Genomic DNA, 24,351 nt, shown 5'->3' with positions numbered 1-24,351 from the left:
TTTACTTTTATGCCATTCCGGCTGTGTCTGACATATTTTAACGATTTATAGACACAGTTCTGGGTGGCTTAAAAAGGGGAACTTTGCCTTTGATATCTAACGACGTCGTGATATTAGGGAAATCCTTCCAAGAGCCCAATGACTGTCTTGTTCGCGTCTCGAACTGCTTGCACAACGCTGTCTTAAATCTGAACTCAAAAAAGTGCCGCTTTGGAGAATGCCAAACACCTGCTCTCGGACATCTTGTCAATGGTGATGGTGGCTTGCCAGATCCCCAGTAAACTGCCGCTGCGGAGTCCTTTAAAAACCTGTAGACAGTGAAGCAGTTTTACAGGTTATGTTCGTATTTTAGACGCCTTATACACCGCTTCCTACGTTGCCTAGCGTTTGACGTGCCTTCTCAATAAAAATGCCACTTTTGACTGGATACCAAAGTGTGACTCATAATTCCGTCTGCTGAAGTTTCTTTTAGCATAGAAACCCATTCTACATCCCTTCAATCTTGCTGCATTAACAAAAGTTCGCACGGACGCTAGTGGAATTGTCCCCTGTGCAGTCCTTTTCAAGCGGCACGACGAACGAAAGCATGCCATTGCGTGCGCAAGTCGAACCCTGAGAAAGCCAGAGCGAAATTACACAATCACCAAAGAGGAATGCATAGCGGTCATTTTCGCTGCGCAGCGTTTCCGCTCGAATTTCTACAGATGGTCGTTCCCTATCGTAAGTGACCATCATTTCCTCTGTTGGCTCCACAACCTTCGAGATCCATGTAGTCGCCTCTTACGCATGGCCCCCGGTTACAGGAATATTACTTCGCCTTGATTTAGAAAAGCAGGAGGCGTCATGAAGACGCAGATGGTCTTTGTAGGACGCCAGTGGCTACGACCGTATCTGACATAACGATTTTGACAATTATATGTTGTCCCTCGAGCCGGCGTTCCCCGACCCGAAAGTTTTCAAAACAGAACAGCAAAAAGACAAGGTTCTGCAGCCCCTCTTTGCCGCCGCCCAAGCCAGTGGAGCTACAAGCCGTTTTTGTGTCCGTGGTGGCCTCCTATGGAAAAATAGTTACTCGCCTGTCGGCCAGCACTACGTACTCGTGTTTCCAAGACGCTTTGTACCGTCGTATTGCCTTTGATTCATTACGATCTAACTTCTGGGCATCTGCGATTGGTTCGAACACTCCACTGTGCTCAAAAATGACCTCACTGGCCCAGAATGTGTTCGACGATTGAACAATACGTTGCCAGTTGCAAGCAATGTCAGTGCCATAAACGATCCACCACAACTCTGTCTACTTGCTACACCCTGTGAATACCCCGACAGCTCCGTTCGATCAAGTAGGCATTGACCTCGTAGGTCCGTTTCCGAAGTCCTAGGATAAGACTCGCTGGATTGTAGTCAGCGCGGACTATCTCAGACGTTACTATGAAGTGGTCGCAATTCCGTCTGCTACGGCGCATCAAGTGCCACTTTTCCTGCTGGACTCAGTAATCTTACGACACGGGCCGCCACGAATTGTCATCACTGATCGGGGCTGTCAATTTACCGCTGATGTTGAAAAGCTCACGTGTTTGTACGCCTTCCCCGTACTCGACGCCATACCGTTCCCCTAAAAATGACCTTACTGAGCGCGTCAAGAGAACGCTTACCAACATGCTAGCCATCTAGTACGTGGATACAGGGAATAAGAACTGGGATACCGTACTACCCTTAATTACATATGCTGTAAGAATGGGGGTTTATTCAGCAGATCAACAGGACTTGATCAGCAGGACTGAGCAGATCAGCGGCGAACACAGCGGGAGCGAACACAGTCAGATCCAGCACGCGTAGCGATCACGATGCCACTGCCTGGCATGTTCCTTGTGCACTTCTTCCTCTTCACAATGCGAATAATGCCACGACGTATGAGACGACTGGATACAATCCATTTTTCGGCTGGATGCCAGACCACCACACTACTCCCTGCATACTATACTGCCCTTCACAAGCCGTGAAGATCCCTGCCTAGGTGAGACCCTCAGCCTAGCCGAAGGAGCTCGGCAAATTGCCCATTTGTGGTCTGGCGCTTCACGGGATTGCTCCAAAGTACGACATGATGCCGTTCCCCGGCGGATCACGTACTCTATAGGCGATTTAGTCTGGCTGTGGCGTCTAATTCAGCGCCGCGGCCTACATCAAAAACTGTTGGCCCAATGTGACGGCCCATATGAGATGGTAAAACGAATCAGTTATTTAACTTAAGAAATAGCCCGCCTGACCACGTCGGGTCGTTGGTCTGCCAAACCCGAACTATGTCACGTTGTTGTTTGAAGCAGTGTCACCTCGCACGACCCACGAACACGCCCAGAAGGCTTCGGTTGAGTAGTGGAAAATGTAGCATTACTGACGGCGGTGAAGTATTGGGTGGCACAAGAGAAGGAAGAGGCGGTGGTATTTTAGAGCTAGTAGGCCTACCTTGTCGAGCTCCACAGCACTGTAAATAAACACACCTTTGGTATTTCACCGTAGCAGTATTATAAAACTTTACTGCTTGCACATTCTCACCTCACTTTCTTTATATGCATATGCAAGTGTTGTTTACTATGTTGGAATCTGTCGCACATCACTAAAAAAGGCTTGCAATTTTTCATTTGTCAATCGGTACTTTGGTTTATGAAGAAATGTTAGTTTTGCATATCTAAATCTAAGTATTTTTATAATGTGATTACAAAAATATTTTTGTGTAAGCTGCCCACACAGCATTTTTTCTCTCGAATCATTATCTGCATTCGTGCAATGATATAAATGAAATGAAGAAACCCAACCACAGGTGAGAAGCAAGGCTTAATTTAAACGATCTGCGATCTGAATCCGGTGAAGATATCCCTTAGGGATAATAGTGATATGCTGTCACACACTTTGAAAACAAAATCATAAGGTGCATATTATAAGAGCGCCCATAAGCTTCTGCAACACTGTATTCCGACCGAAATTCAGGTTGATCATGAGGATATAGGTCGAAGGAAGGCATGTCTGCACATTTAGTCTCTTGTTCAGAAAGACCTTTGAGAAAACGCCTCTGGTGGAAGCCTGCAATTTTTAAATCTTTTTTCCTTGAATCAGGTTGAGTGTAACAAAGACAGAACATAGGCATTATTAGCGCAACAAGCAGGCGAATAAAAGTACATGTTCTTGTTGAAATACACGCCGAATATTTGATTCCAGCTCATCAATGCGACTTCAAGCAAAAGCAAAGGTGCTGAAGTGCCCAAGAGATAAATATCACGCCGTCAGATACGAGGCCCACGATTCATCAGCTTAAAATAGCGACATCCGACAAACTGGTTTCCTTTCTCTCGGTCTAGAGCATACTTGGAAATGCTTCTCGAATGGTCACGAGCTGTGCTTCTCGGAGAGAAGGGAAATAAAGTTTAAAGACAGTAATGCTGCCACCAACATATACACAGCTAAGATGATGACCCTTAGGTGCTCCGACGACGCAGGCAATATTTCCAGGCCATCATGACAACATATGTGTGAAATTGTACATTTCATCTACTGCAGGACACCCCTACGTGCTATAAAAAGCCTGCTCAAGTTTGTGCATTTAAGGTTTTATTCTCTCAAGAGGGCGCTTTCATCGCAATGGAATATGCTTTCGCTGCCTGGAATCTTCGAAATGGCAGTAACAATGTAACAATGTTTTGGAAGCTTATGATTCCGCTTCTCTATGAGCATGCGCCACCTTTGCGGGTGCCAGATGTAGCCGACCAAACGGCCCTCAGACTGCAGTCCAACCCCAATCAATACTACGAAATCTTCTCCCATCATCGAAGAAGACGGTTTTGTTTTATCACTCCACACAAGCGCCTGACCGTGAAAAAGGCCACAACCTGGCGCCAACTTGAGCCCCACAGATGCCCACGTGTCAAATTACCGCACCCTTGCGGCCCTAGAGAATAACTTTACGCCAGCCGCCAGAGTTTCCAGAAAGCCTATCCCCTTCACCGCAGGCCTACGAGGCTGCGCTGCTCAAATTGCAGCTGGGTTACCAACGCCGCTTTATGGAGAGAGTTAATGCAGCATTATGTCAGCATTAAGAGGTATGGATGAAAGGCCGCTATCTCCTACTTCGGGAACTTTTTTCACCTAAAATATTTTTTGGCTACGACCACTTTCGCCGTAGGCGAACGGTTGAGAAAACTCCCATACCAAGAGCAGCTTAAGGGCACATTGAATAAGTTTACTGGGGTATACAGGAATTCATTCACCAAGAACAGAAGTGAGTATATGGCCGGTATACACATGTAAGGAGGCACGTGACAGTGTTATCTCGTAGTACTATAATAAATGACGCCAAATAAACCAATATGTTAACAATTGTCGATAGGTAACGGCTGGTAGTGGAACTATAGCGTATGTGAAAAGACAAACATGGGACAGGTTTATCACGTTTTAGATTGGTTGGCATGCATTCGTGTTAGCGTAATGTCAGCTACCCTGTCACATTGCCTCAACACGAACTGTCCGGAAGTACGTCTTTGTCACCCGGCTACACGGAACGGAAAGTTCTGTAGGAACCCTTGGCGAACTCCTTGTCACACTGAAAAAACAACTTCGACGATGATCCTCTGCTGCCTCTCTAGCGTAGCCGCGGGCACATCTGGAGTTCGGCACACAAAAGAGAAAGGGAGCCACGACTACCCCCGCAAGGAGGGGTCTTGCGCACAAGAACGGGCCGGAGATAGGAAGGGAACCAGGGAGGCTACACCGAAGCTGGTTTCAATTGTGGCCCACTGCAGGAACATAACTGTCCTTCGCAGATGATGAGATATAATCACAAGTAAATCATTACACTTTATATTATCAGTTGAGTGTATCAGCACGACTTCCTGTGATGTCCGCGTAAATAAATTTTGCTTTCAAGCCCTCTTCACCGCATTTCTGATACCGATACACTCTTGTAAAAGGTGTATTTACATATTTACACCAACTGGAAGCCGAGTTCCAAAGCAGAGTGGGCAATATAACAAAATCAGGAATGATAAAAATAAATACTAGGGCAATCGACTCATAAACGAGTGAACACCGATCTCGTAGTGTGCGACATCCAAATGACCGCAGAGCAATGATCTCAGTCTACGAAGAATAGCTTGATAACCGCGTTTATCAAGGACAGTAACGCAATGTCCAGAGAGCCGAGTGCCGATAAAAGAACTTTCATGAAACAGTGCAGTATGAGAACAAGCAAATCACTGACAAGGAAAAGCAATTGGTGAGGAGGGAGCGGAAGTAAGAAGGATGTGGAAATTGACGCCATGTCAGCAACGAAAAATAGGAGCAAGAAAATAAGTCAGACGAGAGAAAGCGCGTGATCCTCGAAATATGAAATGTCACGCGTGTAAAACATGTGAGCTGGCGCGTCGTTTCATTGAACTCCAGTGGGAATGAGCAAAAAAATTTGAAATTGATTCGTTCGGGCAAAGAATTTTATCATATTCTGCATAAGACGGTGCCTATTCTGTCTGTTTAAGTGCGGCTGCAGGCAATTGCAGTAACTCGTATTTTACTGTTGGTGTTAAAGTGGCAAGCACTTTTATTGTGTCAAGCACTTTTTTTTTAAAGATGGGAATATTTTTAGTGTCCAAGAGTTTCGATGGCGAAAACGTTTTTTATAACTTGTTAAAATGCAATAAATTTGCTTGCTTAGTATCACTTTGTAAGAATGCGCTTCATTTATTTTATTGGTCACTTGATACACATGCATTATCAAGGCTGGACCTTTTACAGGTGTATTGTGAGGTAATGCATTTATGTGCTACATATCAAGAATTAATTTGTGACCGATAAATCTAAGTTTGCAGGAAGCGGCAGCGCTAATTCTGTGGAAGTTAGTTACCCCTTTGCTGGATACTAGTTTTGCTATTTAGCTTGCTCTGTTTTATTGAGGGGTTATAAAAAAATGCCCCGATTATCGTCCAAAAATTGCAGCGCGCGTTAGTGGCGTTGCGCAGTATGCTAGCTTTGTGTAGCTGGCTAAAATGAGACTGGCTAAAATGTGCACCTCGAGCTCCATCGTGGAATTGGCCACCTCCCACCTACGTCGTCGTCTTCTTCGTTGCGGTGCAAGGAGGGAAGGGACGTAGCGTTCAAATGCAGCTGCTGCTAAGCAGACGTTCCACAAGCAGATAAACAACGATTTACTAGGCATAGTTCATTACCAGAATTCCCTGAATGAGGAAATTGTGTGGCATAGACGGGGTCCTTGCGAGGCCTCGAGCTACTAAATGTAGCTGGTAACAAGTGGTATTCATGTGTGAAGAGAGGCAAATCCTCCTCTATTATTATGTGGGAGAGGATAGAGGTACCTAGCTTAATCGAACAAATGATTACGATTTAAACGGAATAACAATTGGATTAGCTTAGTGAGTGAAATACGATGGAGTACGAATGGTTATAAGCTAGGATTTCAGTGTAAAGCTAAGACGGATGAACGGGCTTGTAGGTCATTTAGCGTGATAAAACAGCGCAACAAAGACACGATCAAGGAAGGAGACAGGCACAAGCCTGTTCATGTCAGCCTGTTCACAATGTCGTTAATAGCTTGGGTTCTAAAAACTGTTTTCTCCGATATCCAATTGATCGTCGCTGAATGGTTGTCACGGTTGCCTCATAAAAGCTACTATTCTAAACAAAACATAACACTGTACGGTGTTATCATCCGCGGTTGTGTTCCTCTTTATCGTTTTTCTGCGTGCTCTAGCGGCTGTGCATTTTAAAAGAGCAAGCCAACCAGTGCACGCTTTTTTTTTAAGTGATACCAATTTAATCATGAGGAGGAAAGATGCGGTCGAATAATTTTCAGCATCAGAACTGGCGTCACCTTCCCAGAAGAAACAACCGTACGCTTCAATGTACCTGTTTTTGTCATCTCCACCTGTGGCCCCCTGCAGAGACCTTCGAGGAAGCAAGAAACAACGAAGGGATATCTGGTTGTATGCAAAAAACTTTAAAGGTCCGCAAAGACAAAAATAAACGTATTGCACAAATCTCAATACAAAGGCCTCACTATCTTCTAATGCGATCGCATTGCAAAAACTAAGCTTGCCAGGAGTACCGCTGGAGGCTTGTTTTCCGTCATTACTGGGATTGCTTTAAAGGCCCAATGAAGACGGGCACCCATGTGTACAGCCGCCTCTTGCCGAGAGCGGCAAAGGGAGAGTGGACAATACCCATCTCCTTTCTTAAATGAGAAGACAGGCCGCATTAAAAATGACTCAGCCAAACTTCCAAAATATGCTTTAAGAAAGGTTAGAAATTTAGTAAAAATTATTATAAGACAGATGATGCTAAAGGATCGAAGCTGATAAAGTTAAGTCATGGACTATACATTCATGATCGGAATAGATTGGCAAGTTTAAGGAAAATTCTCTCGCACTCCCACAGCAACAATTCATTCGATCAGCCTTTGCTTTTCGATTCCTCTATTTCATTCTAAAGAGCTGCTACCTCTAACCAACAGTGGTGGGTTCACATAACCGGTTCGCGTTAGTTCACGGATGTCTGCAGATGACTTCGCTAGTGTGATATGTTGCTGCGTTATGTTGTATCTCTCTTCTACTTGTTATCTCAGTGTTTCTGAAGAGCTTCTCCCTTTGAATCAATCTGTTAATACTGAGTCCCAGGGAACCGATAAGACTGCCCGGCTGCGCTCAAAGAGATTCGCTCCTCAACCTTACTCGCGCGGCGCTAGAGCTTTGTCCGTTCTGTGGAAGTCACATAAAAAGCACTCGCTTTATTATATTGCCATTCTCTGCCTGGAGCGCAAGACCTCGGAGTTTTATAGATTTTTTCACACGCCACGCGAACCCGCGCATGCCGTTACCAAGACCACGTAGCGCAAGAGGATCGATCGCATGTGTTGAAAGAAGCGGCTTTTGAGCACAAAGCTAGAAGCCGTCCTAGGCCATAAGTAAGCCCTGTCCAACCATGGCTGCTGCCGCCATGCTATGCTTTATTTCACCACGCATAACGTGCCTGGAAATCAAGAAACCTTCAACATTCTACGCTTTTTTCTCGTGAGAGTTAGATCTTTCATCACCCACTCAAGCATGTTCTTTTGTAAGCGCCATTCTCGTTGCATCGTTGTTCTTTTTACCCTAGTTTTAAAATCCATACGGTGGTGCATTTTAGGCATCGGTATATACGAGATAAGGCTCAAACCATCGTTCTGCAAAAATTTGCGTTTACAATGTCGCTAGTGAAAATTCAGGATCAAGGCTCTGGCAGCTGCGGGTGGCGTGACGTCCCGAAACCGCGTGACACAGCCGAAGCTGCCACCTCGAGTGCATATTCTGAAATCGTTGGGTGAGACGAGAATTCAACTAAGGACCCCTTGATTCCGAGCCAGGCTCCTAGTCTTATTTATTTATTTATTTGTTTATTTATTCAATACTGCAGGCCTTTACGGCCCAAGCAGGAGGGGCATACAAATAACATCAGGATACGTAATGAAGATAGCAAATAATTTCAAAACACTTGTTCTTTGGGCAATAGAATATGAACAAAACAAGGACTAAACAAAATGCAAACCGAGCTCTTCATTAGGAAACGTCATGAACATAAACATACAGATGTAAGCCAATTAATGAAATATCTAAAAATAAACTGTCAAACATGCAGCAAGGGAAAAAAAAGCAATCAGTTTGGGCAACCAAAAAAGCAGACAAGAAAAACATTTGAGATCAGAAATTCAAGGTTTCAATTGAATCAATGTTGGTTAGAAGAGGCCGAGGTAAGTTGTTCCAATCTGTTATTGTGCGAGGAAAAAAGAAATATTTAAAAACATTAGTTCTGGTGCTGTATGGCGTTAGAGTCGTCGTGTCGATGTCGTGTTCGGCGTGCCGTAAGTGGTGTTATGTACGGGTCAGGAGTTAGAGCAAGCAATTTATTTTTTAGAAGGGACATGAATTTTAAGCGCTGAACTTTTCTTCTTAGTTCCAGTGTTGTTTCATTAATGCTGTCGGGAAATCAGTTGTATGGTACCTAGAAAAAATAAACCTGACTGCCTTACGCTGGATTCTTTCGAGAACGTCAGTGTTAGTCTTAGTATAAGGGTCCCATACTAAGCATGCGTATTCAAGCTTCGGCCTTATTAATGATGTATATGCTAAAAGTTTAGTTTTGGCGGGGGCGGGCTTCAATTCATGACGGAGGAGGCAAAGTTTCCGAAAGGATGTGTCACGTACGCTAGTCGTCGTTCGCAGGGCTTGTCAAAGTAAGCCTTTATATATCTGTTATGCTGTTTTTTGAACAATGTGAAAGTGTCCATAATTATTCTAATCAGTATATGTTGAATAATGGAGGCATGATTCGAGGCAGTAGAGATTAAGTGAGCAGCAAAGTGCAGCTACGTGAGCGAGGACCCGCACGGGAACTGCAGACGCTTTCGCGTCATGTACCGTAAACTCGGCACTTCAGTTCTTCCCAAAATTTAACTATCTTTTTTCAGTGCTTAATTTAGGCCTGCTGGTACAAAAGTTTTTCCCTTTCAGGTTTTTATGAAGTGTTGCGAAATGCGGATATTTCAAATAAAGTTTTGTGATTCTTTTACTTTTCGATGCGGCTCAGGAGCTGTGTAAGAGAACGCATAGGCGGGAGGCTGAAAGATTAATTCCGATAATGTGGAGTTCCTTGCTGCGCACGCACACCGCTCAGCGCACTTTCGATTTCTATTTTTCCCCCGCCGAAACGTGTCAAACATGGTCGGAATTACACGTGAATGACCTAGCTCAATAGCCAGCCCCGTAATCACTGAGCGACCGCGTCGGATGTTACAAAATACTAGGTTAAAGATCAAGCCTGTCATTGCTTACCCCTAATTTGCGGCGGCTTTTCACGTTGTTCGGTGACGCCATGTGGACTATTTTCTTTAGTCGAAAATTTTGAAGATATCATGTGAAGATATCAAAGGATATCCAAGACGTCAACGCTGTCTTGGATATCCTTTAGTTGTCCTTCCTTCAGTGCTTTTGCACGACTATTCTGAGTAATAACGCAGAGTTTCGGCTTTAATCTTTGAAGCTCCCGTCTAGATTTACATTTTGTACCCAACATACGCACAGTTTCACACATACAAAATTTTGGAATCGTGATGGAACCGATTAACGTACGAAATATAGGCAAGGACAGTTTTGGGTAGGGCTGATGCAAAGTCTGCGAAGGTTGGTGCCGAAATAATTGGTGCAAAATTTAGTACCAAGCCTTCCATATATAATTTCCTCGTCTAAAATGGCAGAAGCACCGGTTACACACCTCTCCGCATTGACAAACTTGGAAGCCCCGCGTAAGACCGTGACCGCCAGACAACAGCTCCCACCCAAGCAATCGTGCTTTCTATTTATTTTTCTAAAAAAAAAATCGGCAATTATCTATAGATTCTCCGCTACAAAGATTACGTAGCATAACTTATGGGAGACACTGAAGCTGCGTCTTTATCAGCCTGACGTAACCGTTTTAATGGGTACATATGTTTAGAGTTGTCTGCTGATTTTAAGCAAACATGAATTTCCTTATGATTACGTCAGTTTGTCTCACACACTGACCTCCTTGTGATGGTACGATAGTAATTTAGGAGGCATAATAATCTGTTTCTTTCCAGATGGTGCTTCTTTCAGCAAGCATTGATGCGCTTTTCATCAAAGGACCATATTTGTTATCACACAAGGCTTATTAGTCATACGTATCAGTAGAGTACTTTCACCTTTCCATGGGAGGTCACACAAGCACAAAATGATCATCTTTCTCAGCTTCACTCTTCACTCAGCGCGCATAATCTGCTTTCAAGAGTTCAGACATGAGTTCTACTGTGTGCTCGTCACTGCCGTCAATTTCCAGTATCGGCAGTTTCCCCTACAGTTCGCCGTGGTGAACTGAAGTTCTTTTAGGAAATGCCTTATTTTCTTGTGTAGGTGTTTTCTCGTCTATGTGCTAATTATTCGTCTTCCTCAAGGCAACGCCGTCGGCGGAGTTGACGAGTGGTATCTCTTGTCTTAGTGCAAGTGGCATCGCCAGTGGTCTGTCTAGTGACAACTGTTGTATGTCATGTTATATACGTTATGGAAACTCATAGCATGCACCTTGATTGGAATCGAGTTGCAACACGTGCATTGACATGAAGAGTCCCCATTTCATCAAGGTAACATATTCCATTCCAGCTGTGAATTCTAGCCAGATGGGCTAGATGTCACCTTCTTGCTGTTCATACATGAGTGTCTCTGTATAGACCCGCTAACTAGCCTGACTGCAACTTTACTGTTTCAGTCGGCCATGTAGGGCTATCCATCAATAGTTCGTTATTGTTGACCTCAGACGGAGTGGAACTTTCGAGTTGGCTTCGATACATTCTTCTGTCATCCTATGACTACCGATGACGCCCTCCGACGGGCAATTAAATGGCCTGTTAGCTACAGGCTATGGCAGCCACAATGTTGTATGTGTCTGCTGGAATAGGAGAACCGCACTGTGGCTAGCTACTTCCTGGCGGCTTCTTCGAACATCAAAATGTGGCCATCGACGAGTGCATTAAATCGGAACTCAGACCTCTTCCGTCTTCCATCTTAGCACTTATAGTGGTGAAAACCGTACCGGTCTGCCTCACCACTTCCGTGAGGTGGTATTAGCGAGGTTGTGCCATGGCATATCCTCTGTGTCGACGACGCTCCATTGCAGTCGAGATCACCTATACACCTCGACTGCCCGGACTACAAGTAGCTGTTTCAGGTAGCCACACATGCTGACGTGAAATTGCCTGAAAGCTTCGGCGTATTTTTCGGTAAGGGTGCCTAGTCAGAGGTCGATAGCCGGGGGTGTGTTTGCCGACATCATAATTCAATATTTCAGTATATGACTCCGAACAAATTGGGATCGCGTGAGCTTAGTCACCGGTTCAGAGTCATGCCAGATAGCATAAGTTTAAAAGCAGCGTAGTTTGCGACACCACGAATTGTAGACGCTAACTAACAGGTTCTAGCCGAGGCGACAAAGAAATTTATGCAGCATACCTGGTTAACGCTGCAGTTTTACCTTTATACATATTCATGATGGCGCTCAACTCGAACGACTTCCCACTGCCAATGGCCCCTGTGAAGAAGGTTTGGACAGGTTGCGAGCAAGGTGTAATAAGTCAATTTTTGGTTTCTCGTAAGATCTCAAACTGCACAAAATATATCATCCGCATGTGCTTTAGGGAGACGTAGGTGGGCATGACGGGAGCGCCCACCTCCACAGCTGGACATTTCACAGCGATCACTTGGATTTACTTGTGGTGCTCTTTCTGCTGCCCTCCACAAGCGTGAGCTTTTCTTAGGGTGTCATTATGCGTCATTCAAGTTGATCAGACAATCAGTCACCATCCACTCCTCTTCTCACTGTCTGTTGGAGGAAGAAGTTGAAACTTCTGCCTGTCTCGACTATCTGACTAAACTTCCATGTTATGTATGCAAGGTCTCGCCTGATCTCACGAAGGTGGGAGGTAAATTCAGTGCAGAGGTGTCTGTTTCCGTGGGCTGAAAGTCTATCAATTCTAGTAGCCAATCGGTCATCATCCCCTCCGCTTTCCTCAGGCAGTCGAGGGAAGAACTTCAAATTTGAGTCGGTCTCAGTTCTCTGACTGAAGTTCTTTCTAATGTACACAAGATCTCGCATTGTCTCAGGAAGCTAGGAGGAAATTCAGTGCAGACGTTCTCGTTTCCATGTCTTGCAAACTTTCGCGTTTGTACCAGCTAATAGAGACACTCGAAAGAACGTTGGCTCTGGAAGCAAGCACCGGGCCATGTATTTTCCCCAGAAAGCGGTATGTCCTTAATGAAATCCTTTTTAATGCGGATGGATTGATGCGGGAGACACAGGACGCTGCAATAGCCAGCGTTTACAGGAGCTTAAAAAATTTTACGTACGAAGAAGCACGGACGCAGAGCAGCATAGAGCAAGCTAGGCTGTTGTTTTGCTTGTCTCTGGCTATGTTGTTTATTTTTTGGTGATAACCACTTTGCTCCTGTTAGACGTGACATGATCGGGCAGTTGTTTTTGCAGGAGGGCCATCTACTGTTTTTTTCCTTCAAGTCTCACACATGAGTATCGGCAAGAGGAAACTGTACATGCATATGAAAATATTAGTATTTAAACTTCATTATTTACTGGAGACTTCTGTGCATTCGTGGCGTTTATTTACCTCATTGTCATTTTTTCGGCTTTCTATATGGGGTCACTAACTGGCGGGTATACGTTTACTCCCTTACAATTCCTAGTGCGCGATTCCTCATAACAGGCATCTTTATATATTTTTAAATATCGGACTGATTGTCTAGACTTCAAATTGAAGTCTCAAATTGCTAATGGTAATAATATCAGCAGCTCCTGTTACGATGTCACACTCATTACCAGGACAATAACTTCTGAAGCCGTTCAAAAGTCTTTCCAACTTTTATGGCAAACATTGCCGAGGGATTTGCTTTGCATTGCTTAACACTGTTTCATTCAGCAGCTCGAAAATATCGTTGCATCTTTGTACAAGTCAATGTGTGGCTCACACCAGTAGTACAATTGTCACAAAAGCGTTTCGAGTGCAGGTGAAGGGGAAAACCCAATTTATGCGCATACTTGAGCAGCAGGTACTGAAACAAAACTGTGTGGCCATCTTTTAAAGGCCTCAGAAAGGTACGCTTTCTTTGTATTCGGATACGCAGTATTAGCGGATGCCATTACCGTATTTAACGAAACCCCAGGCTGCTCTGCTTTATATAAATTGTATTTATTACAACCACAAAGTTTTATGTCCTTATCGATAAGTCCTCCTGATAGTCTCTCATAAACGTTTCTTTCCGATGCTTCAAAACCTAAGACCGAAGAAATTCGGGTTCTGGCGATATCTGAAACACTATCTTCTAAACGCAAGTAACTGAAAAGTTGAATAAATACCTCCAGCAAAATACTTTGCATTTCTTACAGGTTTTATTTCCCCAAAGTGGCATAGCCTATGAGCGACGTAGTTGTGGCTGGTGCCGGGAATTTTGACTAACTTCGTCCACTGACATCGCACTCGGATACAAGAGGAGGCTTGCGATTCACCTGCATGGAAACAGGGCCGTCGCGGCCGGGATTGAGCAAGGATCACCATTCAAGCCCCATAAAGCTCTCAACCACTGAGGCGGGCTACAAGAAATGAAATAACGACCGCACACATACTAGCATTTTGATAACGTTCAAAAAGCAAGGTTACTTCTTTGAGCTCTGAACGGCTGCTTTACTGTTTACGCGCACTGGTTCCCTCACTGCTAGGCCGCATTTTTCTGCGATTTCTATGGTCTCTAAATACATTGTGACCTACAAACGGTCTAACTGCTTCAGGAAAGCTTGTCGATAGAAACTGAATGAGAAATGTAATTTAGCTAATAGGAGCGGACCGATGCACTGACTTTAATTTACTATAAAGGATGTGGAGTAAAATAATGTATAGTGCGGAATTTTCTCTAATAACAGCAATGAATATGGGTATCTGTGAAAATAGAGTTATGTTTGTAAGGGTACTAAATTTATCTGCATCCTATACAGGATACTACTCTATCCCATTTATCTGTATCTCATATAGAAGTACTTTCACAAGGCTGCAGTAACTGCTGGCCTTATTTCAAATTTTAAAACTTGTTTATTAACCTATTTGATACTATTTCAGATGAGATTGGAGAGCGGCAGCATGTTGATTATTTTCACCCAAAAATTGATGTCTGACGACGGGAATGAATAATTACCACAGTGCATGTAGGCATTTTCAATTTGTGATCCTATGAGGCAACGGGATACGATCTTGAAAAAAAATCTAAATTTTTACGCTTGGCAAGAAAAATGAGTTTTGAAAATTTATATCCAGACTGTTGAAAGTGGAGCTACCTTTCAAGATGACAGGTATGAATGCCCTTCAGTTACAGTCTCCAACAAATGCATATGGTCAACCCACATCCAGGACGCCTGTTCAGAGGAGTTACGAAAATTGTGCTTCAAAAGGAGGAAATTAGGACGCTTGCTTGTAAAAAAAAGCAATGTCCTAAATATTTATTGTGATCTAACGATATCTGTCTGACGTGTTGTATACACACATTAAAATTATAGTCCAGAACCGAAACAAGTTTTAACATAAAGGAAATATTTTTTTGGAAACCTAAGTACAAGTACACATGCTCTAGAATGCTAGAAAGGGGCTGCTTTTAGTAAAAATGCGCAGTCATCTGTTGACGTCTCCCACAAGACAAAAAAAAAATGTTTCAAAAATAAAATCTTGAGTCTTGCAAAGTTGCCTACCGAGAGAAACACGCAAAAACATCGTGAATATTTGGTTTGCGGCGCAGAAAATAAAAGCAGAGTATCTCTCAGAATTTTGAGTGGACTCTTGAACAAAGCCGCAAGGGAAGAGAGGAAGTGAGAGTGAAAGAAGAAAAAGAAACTGATGCCGTAGTGGAGGGCTACGGAGTAATTTCGAACAGCTGATGATTTTCAACGCACCTTAACATCACACAGCACACGGACGCCTTTGTGTTTTGCCCATACCGAAACATGGTTGCCGCGGCCAAGTTCACACCAGGGGACCCTGGTTCAGTAACTGAAAGTCTTAAATACTGACCCACCGTAGCGGCTGTGGTGATGTTCAGCTTCTGTTTTCGTCCTTAATAAAGTTCTCCCTGCCTAACGTTTTTTCCTCAAGCAGTGACTAGTTTGAACTCCGTTCGCTTTACTGTTCTTAAATAAGGTGATGGGTGGTACGATTGTAGAAGTGACCATGTGTTCTTTTGTTTTTTAGAAGTCCCAACATTAGGAAAAAAAAGGTAACTAACTTTAGATTATGCTTATATCTGGGGGTATCTTGGAGGCGATGGCGGCTGCAAAGTAACACTCAAATGATAAGAAAGAGCACTGTAGGGCCGCGCCCGAGGATAATCACTTGCAGGTGCGCGTCTCTGCACGACGCCGCCACCCGCCTGTCTGCTTTTGGTATTGTAGAAGCGGTCCCCATTCTACAAGCGTGCCGCGTGCGGGGAGAGCCGACCGGACCGTCGGCGCCGGATTTGCGGGACCGTTTTAGCCCGAAGGTCATTCATGGGAACATGCGTAGCGGAACGTGCTGCCGGGTGCTCGCATGTATGGCACCCTTCGTACTGGCCGGTAGTGAGCCCCCAAATGACCCTTCGGCCTTTTTTTTTACACTGCGACTTTGAGCAGTGCGAAAGGAAGTTTATCCTGTCTGCAGATGCGACAAAAGAGCGCCCGAAGAAGCATTCAGGAGTTGACTCTGGTATTGTGCTCAGAGCGGACAAGCCAGAAGCTCCCCTTTCATCCGGCGCCAGGCCTGCAGAATGGCGGCTGGTTGATCTTTCAGTTTCCATGTCGTTGCTCGTAGTGGTAAACACGGGTGGCGCGGGGCAGTGCACTGTGGAAAGGATTCAGCCAGCAGCAGCAGCGTGGATGAGGCGGCGGTGTGCGGGAGATAAGTGGGAGCTATCGCTGACGACGGCGCAGAAGATTACGAACGCAGCCATGGAGTGCGCACCACCCTCATTGACTTAGGTCACCCTTACTTTTCGTGGTGCTGAGAACAGCTTGTGAAAGGGGGTATAAGAAAACGTCCAGCATATACACGTAGGCGTATGCGGCCATTCAGTTTTCCGCTTTGCAAGAATTTTATTTGTCTGTGCTTACGCTTCTGACTTCCCTTTTCATGCACTACCACTTGCACGCAACCGAAACTATTTGCGCGCAGCATGATTACATAGCATTATTGAAATATAAATTCACTTCATAAAAGCTGATGAACAAAAAAGTGCTGGGGATTTAAGAATTGCTTGAACCTAGTGATACCAGCTAAAGCTGTGCTAAGCACTGTTATGCACGGTTTGATGGTTTGAATTAGGGGGACGCTCGAGCTTCACCTTGAAAGTAGCCACGAGAGCACCTGTAAAACCGTCTTTAAATTAGCGATTTTTCTGAGCGCAGCTCTTTGGCGTCCGTTGCTGTGTTTCGAGGCGTCGGCGTTGTCCCTTATAACCAGCTACACTTTCACTCCCACCTTCCTTCCTTTCTTTACGGTGCGATGCAGGTTCCCAAAGAAGCAAATGTGACCGATACTGCGCCTTTCTATTTCTGTGAACCAATTATGAAAGGCACGCTTCAGAGCTCAAGTGTAAGACGGTACCATCAAATGGTATCCACTGCTAAGATAATAATTCGAGAATAAAGCGAGCGCCCACAGCGAACTGCAGGGTAACATGTGCAGCAACCGAGAATTCACACACCCACAGAAAAGCATCATATTTTGATGTAGTTTGCGTATATACAGCAAGTTTGATAGTCCGGATCTCTAGCCGATTATCCGTTGGATTTCGATGAAGGCCTGGCGCGGATCTAGCCCACCCTCATTTTCCTTTAAAACATTTATTGCTAGAAATTCGATGAGACACTTGCTAAATTTGGCTACAGCGTTTTCAAGGGAGGTTATGATATTTGCAAACGTTCTTTCTTCTCGTCTGCAGCTTGTGGCATTAGCTGCTTCGCCGCGTAACGTTTCTATGGGTCCACGCGCTGCCTCCCGCCACCTTCCGATAACTTAATCGCTCTTTTCATTTCTCCGACCACAAATCTTCCTTCATGACAGTCAAGACCTGTTAGTGGAGCGTTTCTAAAGGAATATGCGTGAAAATTAAAATAGTTGTCTGTAATAGTACATACATGTCTTGCTCAAAATATTTGCCTCAATCTATCGAAAAACGTGAAACCGTTGACGTTCTGCGCTCAAATTTCCCATTAGGAAGTAACGCAATCGTCGGCAAATTGATTTCGTATTTTTTCTTTGAGTTCGGTTTTAGGAAGAGCAAGATGCGGTATACTTTGCCGTGAGCGCCACAGAATGGTGGAGTTCATATCATCTTTTTGAAGGTCAAGCGGCAGGACATCTTCACCTCCGCCGATAAGTGGCGTAGTAAAGCTTTGGCTTAAAAAGCTAGCATCCGTGTTTGCCTTCTTTCTATAGAGTTGTACTAGAAAAACATTTTCTCCATTTATGCGCCTTCCAGCAACATTAAATGCCAGGAAGAAAAGCGTGCCATCAGAACCGCTTGCGTGTGACGATTTATGAAGCAGCGCTTACCTGATAAAACGAATATGATAATAGCTAACAGGTGGCATTTAGCCGCGTTCTTCCGCAATGGACAGTTGTTCTTGACAGGCGCTTTTCTCGACAAAGAAAAAACTGACATTACACCACTTTACCATTCTCCCTCCGGGCAGATAAATATCCTCTAAGTGCGCACACGCAGAGACAGGAGCGTTAATCACTAGACAGGCCCTGCGCGTATCGGCGCATTAGCGCAATATGCGCCGTTGTTATGCACGCGTGTTGTTGCATGTGTGCATGACAAATACAGCCTCTGGTCCATAAAATATAGTGTTGGTCCAGGTAAATGTTCGGAGAAATGCGTCATCCATACATCTCCATTATCCGCTTACAGCCAGGATTAGGGCTTACGGTTACCTCAACCTTACTGCAACAAGAAAACGCACGTGTAAGGCGACGCTTTTTGTTTAGAAGACGGCTTTGGAGCTCATTTTTATAACAGGTTCTAATCGTGTGACGGCAGACGGACAAGCATCTTCGATGCCGGCATGCGTATCTCCGAAATCTAAAGGCGGTATCTCGCTCCCGCCGTGATCGGGAAGGGAACTTGCGGTCGTGACACTCGGCACGCAAACATGGCGCAATCTGCAACTTACGTATAACATAAGCTTCCAGGGTCTCGTTAGTACACAATGTGGACACACAACAAACGTATTGTTACGAAGCGGTAAGCCGATGAAGACAGGAGACAGAACATGACCGATGGCGATGGTAGATGACGTTTAATGAATTTTGCGGGCCTAGCGCGAGTGCTCCTGCCCGCGCCACTGCACACTTCTTCTTCCTTGTCGTCCGTAACATGACCCGGGGCCACCGAGCGATCGTCCCGATCGTGGACGAGGAAGTTTAGCCATGTTAATGATATGATGGCATGATGATGGGCGTGTCTGGATGCTTGAGGAAGAGGAAGAAGGAAGAATAGAACGGTTTGCCGGTACGATGTCTGATGCATGGGTGATCCGCCTCCCCTGGAGCTGTCAACCATCCGTCACCAGAGTCCATGGGACCGATGGCTCGAGGTCACGTCGGGCAGCTTAGGCGGGGGTTGCGTGTTCGTGTCCATCGGTTCCTTCGGGTCATTCGGGTCTTTCGGGTCCTTCATCTCGGTTCTGATTGGTATATCTGTTCTCCTTGTCTTCAGGTCCGGGCTGGGGGCTGGGCGGTGGTAGTTGTTCAGGTCTGGGCTTGAAGGGCGGGGGCGGAGCTGCTCGGCGATGTCCCTGGGCCCACGGTGATGGTCCCGCATTGAAGGTGGCCTCGATGCTCCAAGGCGAGGATGGGGATGTCGTACCCCGCACCTCCAACCAAATGTTACGAAGCGGTAAGCCGATGAAGACAGGAGACAGAACATGACCGATGGCGATGGTAGATGACGTTTAATAAATTTTGCGGGCCTAGCGCGAGCGCTCCTGCCCGCGCCACTGCACACTTCTTCTTCCTTGTCGTCCGTAACAGTATTAACGCCAACCGCCAACCAACGAATGGGAGCCTGCCACATCCCGCTTTCCATAATTGGCACTGGCGGCCCCTGTTTGACAAGACAGGACCACATGGCAAAGGCGCAGACGTAAACAAGTGACAACAAAGCACGGCACGTGGCTGGCAGTATGTGCGTTCTTGTTCGTGTCCGCTATAGATTTGCCGGACAAGTGCAGTACAAAAAAAATGGCGCAATTTTTTCTTTTCTCTAAGGAGGCCGGTAGGGAGCCGCTTTCGTACGACGTCAGGCATCGTTTCAGTAACAGCGACCATCATTCCGCTTGACAGCCGTTTGAAATGGACCTGAATTAAATTCCAGCCAGAATAATAAAAATTAGAAGTAGGTCTTATTGTTAAAAGCGTATTAAATCTATTATAAATTTCCAAATGATTTGATGTAAGAAGGGCGCTACGATATTCGGGAATAGACCGAATGAGCATGGAAAGGGACTTTTATAAGTATTGATTGCTGAATCTCGCTCATAATGTACACACATCTTATGGCAAACTGTTATCGTAGAGGACGTATGGATACAAAATTTATTAACAGACACTTGAGAGGAGTTAAAGCAATAGGCAGAGCCCAGAATGCGCGCTCCACAAACAGCTAACAGAGCCTAGTCGACCATAAAGATCATGGCCACAAGCTTTTGGGATTCCTTCAACATAAGATTTAAACGATACCTAGAAAGCATAAAAAACAAAACAAAAACAAGAGTTTTCGCCCCAGATGCGTTTCACACAAGTGTGTTCTATAGAGTCAAGATTAACGTGGATTAATTTTCCATTCACAGTGACAAATATATTCCGCCCCTTGAGCCAGTTTTACAGTGGCTTAACTGTGCGAATTAGATTTGAGTTTAGCGTTTCCAAATAAATGTTAGACATGCCTGACTGCAATGCGACCAATTGTTTGTTAAAATATTTTTATTTTTTTTTTGCAATTTATAGTGCTTGCTAAATTTTTCTTTTCTATCATGTTTTTAGCATCATGAACCTGTTTTCGGTACCGCGAATTTGACAGCTGTCATGTTATTTATAGATGAGTACAATATTATTCTTTTTTTCTTTTTGTGTCTGTATCTCGTACTTCATGCGTTGTTTTTAGAATCAATGAAAAATTTTTTCAAATATTTTTATCACAAATTTAGGCCCTTCATTAGGGGACCAGGTCCAGTCAAGCTGCGAAAAGCCGCTTTTTACCTCGTCTCTGCGATGTCCATTGGAAATAAATATTTATCCTACATTATCTTCTATTACCCTCTAGGAATTCCGCCTTGTAAGACTTTCTACTGTTCCTGGACGCAAAAGAGTTTGAGTAGTGGGAATGTTCCAAGAGATAAAAAGGCATAGTCAGCATTGTGGATTGCTACTCTGGGGATCCAACACATGGTTCTTGCCTAAGGAGCTAAAAAGAAGTTAGTTTCCCTAAATTGTAGGCCGACTGCATATAAAAACTAAAACATCAGTTTTCAAAGGAACCGTACAGCTCAATCTCGTTTACCGTACTTATCTAATATTTTTAGCATGCGTAGTTCCCTGTTTAACGTGCTCCATGGGTATAATAAAAAATAGGCACTTTTAACTAGGATAATGAGAAAAAGAAGTTTTGAAGTCCAGTTCAAGTAAGCAAAACTAATTTATTTAATGGATAGAAATGTTTCAGATCCCTGACAACGTGGTGGTTCAACGAATAGCTGGAGGAAATTACGCACTAAGTGAAGGGAGTATATACAAGTTATTTAGGTGAACGGTCTTTTTATTTAAAATACGAGTGTTCGGAATATGAGAAAACTGCTTTTGGTTGCCTATACTCTTCGCCCTTCGGGCGTAACTTGTAAAATTCCTCTTTATTGAAAAATGAGTTTAACCTTTTTTTAAATCAAACCAATTGAGTGGAAAGTGCGACTGGGGAATGCAAATCCAAGGACAAGGCAATGAATTTGAGTTTTTCAAATAAAGAAAATCTCAACTTTGAAGCCTTGCTGTTCAAGAAATTCTGGCGCGGATTTCAACACGTTCCTGAAACTGAGGGCACTAAATGCCCTGGAAAGTCGGTGGAAATACAACGTCCGCTGATTACGTGTTGCAGTGATGACTGCGCTTAATCTTCCAAGTTAATAAACGTAGCCTCCTAGCCTTCCAAGTTATTAAACATATTGCGTGAACATCGACACTCACGGATAAGTGCTCTCGGAAACTCGCAAACTACATGGCGACGGCATGTGCTTGCCCATAGTTTCGTTGTTCATGTTACAGCGCCACCTAGAAGGCTATTCTGAATTTTGGAAGAAACAGTTGTTAGTCGTTGGCTTTATGATTCGGAACCCCAAGAAGCAGGGATTAAATGTTGCAACTGCTGAACACACTGCGCGTGATACCGATGTGAACATTTGCGGTAAGCAGCCTAGCATGCCAAATAAATGACATGAAATATACTTTAAAAAAAACTAAATGCAGGGGACTTTCGATATCCATAGCCTTGATTCAGTTGTGGAGAAGTTGCAGTCCCGGCAGTGAAACAGTTTCTCAACGAGCCCTTTTTGATAATGGCAAAGCTGTTTAAGTCACCGCTGCTTGCTTTTGCCATTCGCTCAGTAAAGTAGGCAATTCCCTACCTGGTGTGCGCTTCCGCACTACGACAGTGCACACAGCCAAACCGTTATCAGTGTGCACAGCTCGTTCTTGCATCCAGGACGTTCTGTGCACGGTTGAATTTCTTGTGCTGCCTTCTCGCACCTACGTCGTCATTGGGTGGGATTTGTTGTATCTGTATCATATCGGCAGCGTACACACCAAAGTTGAGCTTCCTACCTGTCTCAGCTACCCCTCAACACCTCTGGCACCTGTCTGTGGACCACAAGGAATCACCTGCGTCCCGCTCACTTCATTTGGTGCTTTGTTTTGCGCAAGTTACTTCTATTCCGTTTGCCGTGCTCACTATGCACCCCTATTAGCAAAATGACAGCTTTCTAATACTTTCTTTTTTCATTTTACTACTTGACCTTGCATGGTAATACCTGCCCTGGACTTGCCTTCCGACCAGCACCAAGTGTAATAATAGATTATTATCATTGAAATATAAATCATTATATAATATCATGTATTATATATTTTCGTAAACTGTTCTTCCACAAAGAGAAACATCGCAGGAGTGCATATATATGTAGAACCATCATGATACAGTAATCAGTTTATAAAGAAAAGAAAAACAAACATGTGTATTTGTAGGACGTGGTGGATATAAAAATGATCTGGGTGCAAAGTGTGCATAAAAACAGAATGGAATAAAATGTGTGATGCCGTAATGACGTTTAAGGCATTCCGCAATAATTGTCTGGTCAGCTGACTGATAAAAAATAATCTTCAGCAGAGAGGTGCTTACTTCTGTGCTGATTTTATTTTTTCACTCACGAACTTTCACCCTAAAATAAAATCAAAGCTAACCCTAAAATTACCATTTAGCAGAAAATTTTCTCTAGGTTTCGCGAGTGAAACTTCTTCGGGGATAAGGCCAAATGTTAGCCAATATTATTTATTGAGGCATTGAGGCGAAGGCAATATATGCTCTATTACCAGCGAAACCCTGCTGCGATGCTGGAAGCATGGCGGCGTAAACATCAAATTGGCCAATCAGGAGTGTGACGTAATCTCATTGGAACAAACGAGCAGCTGCCGCCAAATTGAAAATGGCGCCTCTTGGCCAACATGATATCAAAGCTCAATATATACGGCATGACGGCTAATCTTCCAGGAAGCTTCCTTTAAGCTAAGCGAAATTAAGTAAGTTGAAAACTAAATTTCGGTTTTTCTGAGTAGGGCCCTCCAGTTGCCAGATAAGCATGCTACTTACAAGCGACGAGGCTCGTTGGTATACAAGCTGGATGTAAGAGGACTTGTGATTGCGCGATGCAGTTAAATATATGCGATTGGGATTAAAAAAAATAAATTATTATGTTTGATGAAATGTGCTATCGGCCAAATTTACAGTACGACCAGAAAAATGATGTTGTCATTGGCTTTTCAGTCAATGACACTAAGCGGACGAGTGCGGCAAACGGCATTTGTCGCCATTCTTTCTCGAATTTCAAAGCCCTGCTTGCAACCCTTGTTTTTTGCATTGGCTAAGAGAAAGCTGCATGCTGACGAGATCAAGAAGCTACGGCTTGCTTTGATTGTAAAGTTGCATGAGGTTCAGCTGTACATCGAGGCAGTACTGTGCGATGAGGGGAAAAGTAATGTCACTGTTTCAGAGCTGCTAAGTGTCACTCCTGAAAGGCTATTCTTTCAGATGGTTGAGTACAGAGTTTATTTATTGACGCGGCACATTTGATCAAGCGCACAAGAAAATTTCTTCCTACCCCTCACGCCCTTCTAATTGGCAATGGTATTGTAAAATAAAAACACATCCTAGAGTTGTATCAGTGTTCTGCCCCGAGTGGAATACATTTGATAAGAAAACTGAATGATGACCATATTTACAAGACGCCTTTCAACATCATGTAGGTGAAGGTCGCCACAGAAGTTCTTAGCAAGTCTATATCGGCGGTACTCCTAACCATGATTGCTTTGGGAAAACTGCCTGGGACTGCCAAGCCTACAGCAGAGTTGAATTTATAATTGACAAGCTATTTGACTGATTCAATAGCAAGAGCGCCTCTGCCAGGCCT

This window comes from Amblyomma maculatum, chromosome 7 (assembly GCF_055883805.1).
Source record: "Amblyomma maculatum isolate TAMU_Amacu chromosome 7, ASM5588380v1, whole genome shotgun sequence".
Classification (NCBI taxonomy): Eukaryota; Metazoa; Arthropoda; class Arachnida; order Ixodida; family Ixodidae; genus Amblyomma; species Amblyomma maculatum.
Note: the sequence above shows the minus strand (reverse complement) of the source record.